Source organism: Rhinolophus hipposideros (assembly GCF_964194185.1).
Source record: "Rhinolophus hipposideros genome assembly, chromosome: 16".
NCBI lineage: Eukaryota > Metazoa > Chordata > Mammalia > Chiroptera > Rhinolophidae > Rhinolophus > Rhinolophus hipposideros.
In genome coordinates, this window is record NC_138062.1 from 53,053,839 (window position 1) to 53,067,245 (window position 13,407).

At 33.6% G+C, this 13,407-nt stretch overlaps 1 protein-coding gene across 5 annotated transcripts in view; it reads left to right on the plus strand.

Moving 5' to 3' along the window:
- FSTL5 (follistatin like 5) overlaps positions 1 to 13,407 on the plus strand; it is a 1,025,577-nt gene that overhangs the window by 496,288 nt on the left and 515,882 nt on the right. The window lies entirely within an intron of this gene.

Below are 13,407 nucleotides of genomic sequence, written 5' to 3' on the forward strand. Positions count from 1 at the left end.
GACCATCGTGCTTCATGACAAGCTAGTCATTTGGTTTCACAGGACATCTTTAATGAAACCACACAAAGTGACATCTTCAAACATTCCAACCATGTGAAAGAAAGGAGAAGAATTTATCTGAATTTATTCATCGACGTCTATAGACAATAATCCAAGCTTCCTAGTCAGCCACTAACTGTCCCACACTTGCAATTTGCATATGTGTGCATGCTGAGCTTGGTCTGGTGCCTCAGTGTACAATGTGTGGTGTGGCATGACATGTTATAGGGACATGAGCATGGATATCAGAATAAGAGCAGTTGCCAAGGTCTATAGTGAGGGTGGTAGCAACTGGTTCCATAACTGAGGAAACATGGAAGGTGTTTTTTGAGTCATTCAATCAGGAAGCAGTTCAAGTGGGCAGATCTGGAGTGATGAATAAAACTGATTCGAGTAATTTTCTTCTTTCCTTGAGCCCTGTGTTTCTGTCCACATTCTGTGATGAATGTGGACTCTTTCCCATGACCAAGTCTCCATGCTCTCTTGTGATATTTGGGGTGGCTTGCCACAAGAGGCTCATTATACTGCCTGGTCACTGTGAAATTGTTCAGATCTAAGTCCTACTGCCGGGGGAAGGATTTGCTCCTATTGTGGTTCTAACTTCACTCTCAGAAGAGTCCCAACTTAAACCTATTATTAAGACTTCAGAGACTTTGCATTAAGAACACAGTGAGGGTGATAGGTCGGCCATGAATTCTTCAAGTCACTATCTCTCATATTTTGAATTTTTCAGATCTTGAACGGTATTTCTAGCTGATGTTTTTCATACAATAATGAAAGATAACTTCTGTTGTTTTATTTTCTCACTATTTCTCTTCTCTTTTTAGAAAAGAGTTCAGTGACCTATTTATAAAGTTGGTGTCTTTCCTTTTCTACCGTATAAAATATATAGTTATTTCCTGGATCTAAGTGCCTTTGCTCCTTTTACTATCCTACTATCCTTATGTTTCCGTTCAGAATTTTTTTTTTTCAGATTTAGATTCACTATGTTCTGTGTCCACCAAATGCATCCATTGTTTGAACAAATCTTGTGTATCTTCATTTCCTTGGCTTAGATAGTCCTACCCAAGAGATATTGCCTTCTAACCACAGCATGAACTCAATCTATCTTCATCCCATCTGCCTTTTTGACACATCTCTTTTGCTGTGCTTTCTTTTATAGTCTCCATTCCACAAATGTATCAAACATGTTCTCTCAAGGAATAGAAAATTTCTGGATCATTAACTAAATGTAACTACATCACCTAAAATTATTTTGTTACTTTTCAAATCTCAGGCACATGGATGATATCTATGAATTCAAACCTAGTTCTTCCACTGTTTCCTCATTAGCCTTGAATGCAAAATGAGATTTGAAACATCAAACCTAAGCCTGAAAATAACAATTTAAAACCAGAACCTCTTTAGTATTACAGAGCATGCTTGGAATCCAGCTGCCTTGAAGTATAAAAGTCATTCCCTGTAGACAAGGTTGAAAATCACAATGCAAATGACAAATAACTGTTCTGCTCTTTAAAGTCTGAATGGCAGGTATATTGGAAGATTCCCTTTTCCACACAATTGGACTCTTGTTTCAATTAAATCTGATGGCCTGGGTGTTTGTAGCCCACTGGCAATATCTACTGAAGCATTGCTGTCTCCACACATGCACCGAGTATGGGGTTAATCAAGCTGCCACAGACTGCTCTGAGGGCTAGGATTTGCTGTAATTGCCCCTTTACTGAAGCTTATGTGGCTTTTGAATGTGCTATGGAATTTTCAGTCTGCATACAGTGGATTTTGGTTTCTGAGATCCATGTGGTTTCTGTTTTGCGTCAATTCATGAGGCCCAGAACCATTGCCAAGGTCAGTGCACTTTTGCTTAAGGCCTGGTGTTTATTTGCAGGCATATCTTTATATCTGTTTTAAAACTTGCCCATGAACAAGTCTTTCATAAGGGGCAATGAGCAGCCAAGACAGAAAAAATAAATCACAAATGTTTGATTCAAGGTTGTTGACAACCTAAAATTCATTTGCATAACCTAATCTAGCCCTGAATAAATGCAAATAAATAAGAAAGACTCTACTAATGTCTGAGAGTAAAGCCATGTGCCTTGATTCCAACCTGTAAAACCTAAATCATAGAGTAGAGAATAATCATAAAAAGGAAGGAAGGAAGGGAAGGAGGAAGGAAGGAAAGAAGGAAGGAAGGAAGGAAGGAAGGAAGGAAGGAAGGAAGGAAGGAAGGAAGGAAAGAAAGAAGGAAAGAAAGAAAGAAAAGAAAAGAAAAGAAAAGAAAGAAACTAAACAAGCCCAGTTGGTTTTCCCCAAATTCCATTCTCACATAAGTCATGCCTCCTCCCAAGGGATGAATTCAAAAGAACAGAAAGAAACAGGAGTGGTATGTGTTAAATTAATGGAATTCCTTCATATGGAAGGGAATGTGAGGAGAGGAAGAAGCTTCTCTACTTCATCTCCAACCCTGCGTCTTTAACAGTCATTTCCCAAATATCAGGGAAACAGAGCGACTTTTGAAGTGGTCACAGGGAAAGTTTGAACTATAATAGAAACTTGTGAAGTGATTCTGTGAAAAGCCTGATTCTGGGAAAAAGCCTATAAACCCCCAATTTCATAATTATTAAGCACTCAAATATTTGATATTTATCTGAAATGCGTTTGTTATATCTAGATGTCTTCATATATAATTTAACTAAAATATAAAATAAAGCTTTCTATGAGATTTTCAAGTTTTGTCAAATGGGGATTTTTCTACCAAAATTCATAAATGGAGTAGTATCAAAATTCATGTTTAGGACTGTTTCCTTTTAATTAAGTTTGTCACAGATTTTCTTAATTCAAGAAGTAATTGGAATGTTTTGAGCTATGGTTGAAATGAAATTTGGGTTATGTTATTTCATTTTTGTTTTATTTTATTTTACTTTTTTTTTTTCCTAATGCATGTTCACTTGAAGAATCTAGATACCTAAATTTACATCAAAATATCTAAGATTACATCAAGGCAAGGGAGTCAAGTGTTGTTAATATGAAGAGATGCTTATTGAAATTCAGTACTTTCATCTTTGCAAAATCAAGATTCCTGTGGTAGCGTATTCCTCAGAACAAATATGTTATTTCTTGCCCTAACCTGAAAGGTGATATTCGTGTTTATGTCTAATTTCAGTCTGTTCCCTTCCAGAGATACCCCCACAGAGTGTTTGTGCAGGTTATATCAATATTTGATGTCCACTAGATAGTGTATTCCTGGCTATTCCCCTTCAAACCCAGTGTATCCCATAGGGATTTACAGATTTACAGAACACCAATATAAGTGCAAAGTACTCACCTAAGTATACCAAAAATGCAAATTCATGAAATATTTTACCTGTCCTCTAGAAACTTGTGATCTACTAGAAAAGTCAAAAATACACAGGGAGATAAATATTACAATAGAATAAACAAAACTTGAGAGAGGAATGATAAATAACAGATTTTAAGAAGGCTATTCGAAGACAGAAATTTCATATAGTGCTTGAAAATTGGGCAAGGCTTGAGATGTATTTATAAAAAGAACACGTGTTCTAAGCAAATGACACAACTTAAACCAAATCTAGGAATTAAAAGAGTAAAATGACAAGTACAGGTTCATTAAGAGGGCTAAACTGAGGTAAAACTGGAAACACCGGAAGAATTACATCTCAAATTGTTATGGAAATAGGAGTTTTAATATTTTGTCCTACTATTAGCCCATATGTAGAGCCATATGGTTTGGTTTTGCCCTGGAAAATCTGGTCTCAGGACAAGGGACCAATTTGTTGGGAACTTATTCCAGAAACTCAAATCAGATCTTTTGGTATGTAACCCAGTGTGAGCCTGAGGATGAAAGTCTTAATGGTTTGGTGATAAAAAAAAAATGAAGGCTCAGCACAAGAGTGGCATTGAATGTCTGATTTGAGAGTTTCCCTAACTCTGAACCCCCAATCTTCCAGGAATCAGAGTACCCTAGTTTGCACTGTCATTCACACTTCCCATAACACTATAGCCAAGTAGGAAGGCAGTGAAACTGATGTGTTCTTCCTTGCTGGGGGCCTTCTATAAATTCTTCTAGTGTTCCTGGCTTTTATTGTGCTATATATAGCATTCCTCAACATTTAATTAGCTTAAAGACAGAGTTACCAAATGGCCCAGAAATACAACTCCTCGGTATATACCCAAGAAAAATAAAAACATACATCCAGACAAAACTTGTACACACGTTTATAGCACCATTATTCATAATGTCAAATTTTTTTAAACAATCCAGTGTTTGTCGTCTGATAAACAGATGAACAAATTTGGTATAATACCATGGGATATTATTCTGTAATAAAAAAGAAATGAAGTACTGATATATGCTACAACATGAAAAGATGAACCTTGAAGCCATTAAAGGCCATATCTTGTATGGTTGCATTTATATGAAAGGTCCAGAATTAGCAAATCTATAAACACAGAAAGTATATTAGTGGTTACCTAGGGCAGGAATAGTAAGAGGAAAGAGAGAGAGTGACTGCCATTGGGTATGGAGTTTCTTTCTAGAGTGATGAAAATGCTTTAAAATTAGATTTTAGTGGTGGTTGTAAAACTCTGTGACTATACTAAAAGTCATTAAATTCCACACTTTAAATGGGTGAGCTGTACGATATGTGAATTATTTCTCATATGTTTCTCCATCATTTTTTCTCCTTAGCATAACAGTTCCATTATTATGCAAGACTATACTGCCTATTTAACTTCTCTATGATCTTTATCAATAATGCATCACCACTTCACGGTGCTTTGACAAATGTAGAATTTTATAGGTGTACAAATGCATTTGGAAATGGAAAAAAGGGTTTGAGATATATTGTATGATACAACCTTGTTATTTTGAAATAGTGTTGCCTCCTAAAGTTCTAAGTTTAGTGTGTTGAACTCTATAAAAAAGCAAATTAACCTACAAGTAGAAACAAAGCATCAAGAATCACTACTTATGTTTATATTCTGTACTAGTAAAAAGATAAGAACATTGTCAAAAAATGTAATAAGTTTTATTTCTTAAAACAAAACAAAGTAAAAACAAAAAATACCAAGACAATTTGCTTAAAATTGCACATTAAAAACCAAACGCCAACAATAACAGGCTACTCTTTTTTATGTTTAGAGTCTACTCCTACTCCACCTAATTTGTAGAAAACTGGTCAGAAGTATATTGAGTTGAAAGATTATATAAGGTACATAGAAAGAAACACAAAATATTAAATGATACTGAAATCTTTATGCATGCACAGAATATTGTAGGAATAAAAAAGTGTCCTTATTTTTTGTGTATAGCAGTTTTATTATTTTTATTTCTAAACTATTGGGTTCAAGTCTATGAGTTAATGTATTTAAATGTCATTAGTTTTGTATTAAGATTAATTATTTTCTCTTATATTGTCTACTGGTAAAGTGCAATCAGAGCTTATGTGACCTTGAAATATGAATCCAAGCAGTAATTTTTTGGTTGGCATATTTTATAATTGTAACCTTTTGCATTATGCAGGTTCCTACTGAAACAATTATTGTATTTATTTTGCGCTTTTACCTTTTGGTAGAACTGCTGCATTTCATTAACAATTAAGGTCATGTTCTGGTTCACTCCAAGTACACTCCTTTACCCCTACCCTGGATCCTAGCATGCTATTAATAGTGCCAGCTCTGGTTAACATTTACTTCAGCCTTGAGAGGAGATGTTACAGTGAAGTGCAAATTAAAGCCTGCTAAAATGTTACTGCCAACAATTATACTGGGGCACAAATACATTTTTCATTTATTTCAATGGGTCAGATTAACAAGGCTGCATGCCACATTATCATAAAAGGTGGACCTGGCTGTCAGTTCTGATTATTGTTAAAGGAATGGCATTTCTAAGAAGGCTTTGCTAAAAGAGAACACGTCTATTGCTATAGTAGTTTAAATGTATGTGATTATTAGGGCCTTTTTGTAGGCTGTTAGAAGCTTCTGTCGATCAAGGTCAGTTTTTTTTAGTTTCCTCTTTTTATTTATTTGTTTGTCCTTTCAATTTAATTTCTCTACTAAATCAAATCCCTTTATGTAAGCTAAATAGATAGAAGAGAAAAATTCTTGCATTTCAATAGCTGCTTGAGTAACTAAGCCCGTTTAACTGAAAATGCTACAATGCAAATTACTATCCTAGAGAAGGACTGTGTAAATCAAGCCCACTTTTGGGAAATTCATCTTCCATATTAAATATTAAGAAAAAAGAATGACCTAAAGTCATTCATGCTAAAGGAGCTCAGAGCCCAGCTTTTTTTCTATCTATTTCATTGTCTTTGGATAATGTTGCCTATCTCCTGAAACACAGATGAAAATTGTATTTAACCACTCATTGTTTATTCCTATATAATATACGTAAACATCACAGTGATTATGTCATTGCTTCTGTAGAACACAAACACCAAATAAGATTTTTCTGTCCCTGTCTGAAGAATAGTGCATGAGCCATAAACCATCTAAAATAATAAATAAATAAATAAATAAATAAAGATTAAAATAAATAAACAAAGATGACTCTCCATTAAATCATCTTTGCACGAGTAAATACATAAATTGCAAGTATATAATTTGATGTATACCTAATCACTAAATAGAATATTTCCACCCCTCCCCCAAAGTTCCTCACTAGCAGCTTCAGAAGTCACAATTATGACTTCTGAGAATGAATTTAGTTTTACCTACTTCAACTGTATATAAATAAAATAATTTAATTATTTTGGGCTCGACATTCTAAGATATTTAGGCACATGTTGCTTGAAGCTGTGGTTTGTTCATTTTTATTGCTGTGTAGTATGTCACTGTAGGACTAGACCACAATGTACTCATGCGTTGTGCTGTTACTCAGTATTTGGCTAATACAGAGCAGGGATTCCTACCCAATCTTGCCACATAACAGATTTTAGCCATGACATTTTTCTTCCTAAAAATCTAAGTATTCAAACATGTGGTGTTCTTAAAAATTTTTATTGTATGTTTCTGTGTTATAATTTTTATTTGAAAAATGCACTTTCTTGATTTGGGTATATATGATACTTATACATACTATAATTCTTTATAGCCCCTCCACATTAATAAGTTCAGAATGTTGAGTGGTACAATTATGTTATTTCTTTAATGTTCTTTATAATAACTATTAGGTTATCAACCACTGCTTATCTCCTGTTGGTGAACTCTGGGACTTACAACAAGTTTCAGATTAAGGGCTCCACCTCCTTAAATCCCTTAGAGCCTAACCACCTGAAAATAAGATTCTGATTATCTATCAGAAAGTCAAAATATCTCAACAACTGACCTGGGATGTTAGCAGATGATTTATACATCTATTTTTTTTAAATTACAAAAAGTAATATTTACTGATCTGATCCTTTAAAGACGTGGGCAATCCCTTCCTGGAGCCATAATAATATTTCATTGTTTTTGCCACTGTGCATGCTTTGCAAAGAATCTACCATACAAATAGAGACTTGTGATATTAAATAGGGTTCATAGGAACTGAGTAATTGTCAGAGCAGGAAATCCTAGTTGGAAAACTACATGAACACGACAATATAAAATAAATTGTTTTGGCTTATTATTAAGCCACTTGGAGCAACGGATAAACTGGGGCTTAGGAAATATGACTCTTCCTTGTTACTTAGAAGAATACTAGTTCTAATTCTTAAGTAATCAATCTATTGTAGAAACATAGGACAGTTGACATCAATCACTATTTTTTTACTTGTATAGTAACAACACATAAAATTTCCTTACAAGAAACAGGTAATATTTATTATCTAATTTATTATATTATATATTCTTTTATCTGGTTCACATTTTTTAAGCATCACAATGCCTAGGTATTTACCAGTTTAACAGTCCAACTTAAGGTCAGAAATTGGATTTGTAATTCTACTATCACCCCAATTTATTTCATTTTTCTCTGAATTGACAGGGGATTTAGGTCTTTTCATTACTTTTAAACTAAAACAGGGAAAGCATTTTTCACATTTATTAAGATAAAAATATTATCAATAATAAAATGAAATGTGGTGTGATAAAAGTTGCAGTACTTGCCTCAAACAAACATAAATTATATGCAAATATAACTAGCCTTTATATTGGGATACTATAATGAATCATTATCTTTTATAGTTCTTATTTATATTATTGAAAGATAAATTCCTGTTAAATTTGATAAACATTGATAACATGTAACATATATGCTACCAGCTATACAGCTGCTACCAGCTATGTATAATTCTGTATGTGCATGTGGTGTGTGCGGGGAGGAGGAATTGTTGCACCACTGACCGCAGGGTTTCATTAGAACAGTTACTGAGTCTCTCTGCCACAGTGGAGGTATAAATAGTACCCCTTCCACAGTGTCATACTGAGTAATAAATGTGATGATGTATAGAAAGGAGTTATAGTTGTTGCTGGCACTTATTACTAATATCCGTGTTCCTCAATTTACCAAAACAGATGAGGTGAGGAACTGACAGGTGAGGAAAGCACAGATGTTTGTAGTATTCTCCTTCCCTGACTCATTTGTAGTCTCTACTTCCCCCGTCTCTTCACATGCGTTACATTCCTCTCAAACTCTGAAGTTTCTTGGGATTCCATTCCCATCTCACTGGTCTTCTCATTTAACTCACTCTGGCAATCTTATTCAATCACACGTTTGGCTACCACTCATCTATTTCATAAAGGACTAAATAGTGAAATAATACAGAAAGGAGAAGACTACCAAGGATACAGTAATAGAACATGACTCATTGAAGTTATGGTTTAAACTAAAGACAGAAAATGAACATATACGCAGAGAGTGTTATGGGAATATTAAACACAAACATAACAGTCTTATCTAGTCAGTGAATGAAATATTTCTGTGTGAAATTTGTATTTAAAGTTGTATGAAGGATATAGAAGGAATGTACCTCCATGTAATAAAGGCCATATATGACAAGCCCATAGATAACATCACACTCAGTGGTGAAAAACTGAACACTTTTTCTCTAAGGTCTGGAATAAGACAAGGATGCTGTCACCTCTTTTATTCAACATAGTACTGAAAGTCCTAGCCAGAACAATTAGGCAAAAAAAAAAAAGAGAAATAAAAACATCTAAATCAAAAAAATAAATAAATAAATAAAAAGGATAGTTGTCTGTATGGGCAGATAACAGGATTTCTATTCATTCTGGACTCTCTCCATTTTAATATTTCACTCTCATTTGGATGATTTGAATTATTTCCTCTTCATTAAACCAATGCATAGCTAGCATCTCTGCTTCACTCACCGTGAGCCACCTTTTGTTCCATGTTTTAGCCAACCAATCAAATAAACGGTGAGAGCCGTCTCTGACTCTGATGGTTAGAGCTGCAATATTACATGGCCAATCTCTCCTTAGTTAGCCCATGTCAATAATTCAGCCTCATGAACTTTACTTATTTTCCACCATTATCTTATACCCTTAGTATGCATTCCCACACATGTTCCCCAAATTTCTTTCTCTATAGAAAACTCAAGCTGCTCTTTTGGATTATAGTGCACGTCCAGCATACTGTGGGTCACACTTTGTACCTCACATGTAAGGGTCCACTGGGACATGAGTCTAGTTATAGTTCTACGTGCAAAGAGTAGCGTTGGGGGTGGGTGCTGAAGAGATTGAGCACTGTATTGAATGGCAACTGCCTCAGAGGAGACTATTACAGTTTCCTCAGGCAATACAGGGTTAATCCCCTCAGAAGGAGACGCTGATACTACTGGAGGTAGGGATGTCGCTGCCTCTGGGATAGAGAAAACTCTTCCACTAGCAAAGAGGACATCAAAATTTAGGCTCAGTAAGTAGCATTGACAACGAAGTATGTATAATCCCATAATTAATAAATTAAGAATAACTGCAATTAAATAACAGATAGAAGAGGACAACATTTTATAAACACACCTAGTAGAAATTTCTATCCTCTGGAGCCCCTAGACTGTAGTTGGATACATGAAGCGTTCACTATAGGATGTAACAATTAATCTGATACCTGAAATATGAGCACCGGTTAACCACGGGATGGTAGGCTGGACTTGAGGGGAAAAAAAATATACTGATTTTGGCATATCTCTTTTCCTCTAAAATTATTTTAAAACACTATTTTTGCATGAGTATGCTAGTTAGAGTTGTACAATGGAACAGATATTTTCATTAGTTATAACAGTTGCACGTAAAATCATAAAATATCAATCTCTTTGAGTTTATAGTAGAGTTGGTCCAAATGTGGAATTTTTCCATATCATCATTTAGGTACTATACTTCCATATAAAACATTAAATTTCTAACTCAATTGATCAAACAAAATAATTATATATTTTTCACAAAAATAGTAAAACAGTTGCAACTCTCTTTCAACATTATAAAATTGTACCTTTACAATTAAAAATTTAGCCCAATGGATAGCAATTTCTCCTTATATTTCTTTGAACCACCACATGCTGAAAGAAACCTCCAGTTAAGTATACACTTTTAAATAAAAATAGAGGAAAAAGAAGACTAATTCATGTTTCATAATGTGCAACAGAGCAGTGAGAAATGAGAAGTTTGTGGTTTTGGCACTAATTCAGTGAGAACACTGGTTTTGGTTTAAAAATAACCCTGGGCTTGAATCTTGGTGCTTACACTTAGCAATAAATAACACTATTATTTCTTGAAGTACTGAACATGTGTACCCATACTTATTGAGTGTTATACATATATCTATACTGTACACAGGTGCACACACATAAGCACGCATAGGCATATACCCTAATCAGAAGGAATCCTGTATATGTTTTATAATTGGTGGCTTTTTCGATAGATAGATCTATCTATCTATCTATCTATCTATCTATCTATCTATCTATCTATCTATCTATCTATCTATCATCTATCTCTATAGAGAGAGCAAGATCAAATGTCCCAGCCCATAGTAGGTAGATAATGACCCTTTATATACAATGAGAAAAACTAAAACTCATAGGAACAATGCAATGTGTCTAATATCTAATAGCCAGAAAGTGACCGAGTTCTGTTTCAAATTCCTGACTGTTTGATTCTTAACGGTAGTTCATCATTGTTTCATTTTCACAGTCCTTTGTAGGCTAAATGTGTCCTTAATTTGACTCCACATATATTAATATGATGTTTTATCTATACAAGAGGGAGTAATACTAATTGCCTTATAAGCATGTCATAAAAAGTAAACATTACTTATTTCACTTAGCATTATACTCTCAAGATCCATCCATGTTGTCACAAATGCTCCTATATCATCTTTCCTTAACGCGGAATAGTATTCCATTGTGTATATATACAGAAAAAGCAGAGAACCCTATGATTTCACCGATATGTGGTATATAAACCAAAAAGAACAAGACAAACAAATGAGAAAGAAAAACTCATAGACACAGACAATAATTTAGTGGTTACCAGAGGGTAAGGAGGTGGGGGGTGGGTGATGAGGGTAAAGGGGATCAAATATATGGTGATGGAAGGAGAACTGACTCTGGGTGGTGAACACACAATGGGATTTATAGACGATATAATACAGAATTGTACACCTGAAATCTATGTAAATTTACTAACAATTGTCACCCCAATAAATTTAATTAAAAAAAGTAAACATGATAAACAAATACACACACTTAAAGTACTGATATTTTCTCCATAAATGGCGTAAACATTTTTAATATTTTCACTGGATTGCAATCATTAGATTAGAAAGCTCATGGTACAGATGTGATTTTGTTTAATCATCCAAGAATACTACCCTTAGCTTTGTTATTTTATCTTTGAAGTTTAATTATACATATATATCATGTTTCCCTAAAAATAAGACCTAGTTATAATTAATATAAAACGCAGTCTTATATTAATTATTGCTCCAAAAGACGCATTAGAGCTGATGGTCCAACTAGGTCTTATTTTCAGGGAAACGTGGCAGATGTGTATATATATACATATATACATATATATATACATACATATATATACATACATATATATGTATATATATATACATATATATACATACATATACATATATACATATATATATATGTGTATATATATATATATATGTATATATATCCATACACACACACACACACATACACACACACACACACACACACACACGTGGGTTGGAAGTATAGCAGTTTCTGTTCTTTTAAGATTTTAAGTGGTACAGTAAAAAAGTAAAATATGTAATATTCAGTTTTAAAGTATGAATTATCCAAACTTATGGATACTTGTGTCTCTGTGCCAAGTAAGCATGAGTGTAAGCATAGAGATTTTGGCTGATAATTCCAGAAGAAAAACCTCTTGACATCTATTCTCCTGATAGCCTCTAAGCAGAACTGTTATAAAACCCTGTGTATTAGATCAGCTCGTCACAATTAATTTTCATCTTTAATCATTTATTACGGACTGACCTTATGATAGCCTGAAAAATCCAGCAAAACTAAAAAGTTTTTGGACTTTTAGATAGATTAGAGACGATTTTGATGGTTTTCTCGTAAATTGTCTTAGGAAGAATGATGAGGAATGAGCTTTTTACATCATTATTTTTTCTAAGCTATTAAATTTCTAAAACTTATGGATTATAGTTGAATATTAATTTCTAAAATTAAGATATAATTGAGGCATAGATGAAATTTGTTGACTATCATGGTAATATTTCAGCCATGTTAAAGTGTCATAATCAAATGATCATTTATGCAAACATAATGCATTGTAATTTTTCCAGAAGAGGGTGATTCTCTCCTCATTAGACTTTCCTAGACAAATTCTTTGCTGATGAGTGCAAATACTTAGTTGAAACACCATGAAGTGTTTACTATCCATAGTTAATTAGAAAGAGATTTACTATACACAAAAGGAGACCATTTCAAAGCGAATTTGTTTTCTCATCAGTATATATTATCAGATTAAAGTTAATATTCCATTTTCAGTATTTAACTTTACTTTCAGGGGATTGATGTATATTTCCTATCAGTATTTAAATAGACCAGGTATTTTACAACTTTTGATTCTCATGGCTTAGCATTTATCTACAGTCAGATAATGTATTCTTTAGTACAGCATATAATCTTTATCTTAAATAGCTAACTCCATAGTTTTTTCAATGTGGAAGTAAATAAATTAATGTCTTTTTAAATAACCTTTATTAAAACTTGAACAGGTTTAAGGACTTAAAAATGTAACAACAACTTGTTATTGATAAGGTGAGTATTGGGCATAATTTTAATAGAACTCTTATAGTTCATTTTGAACAATATGTCATCTATTATTTTTGTAAACAATATTAAA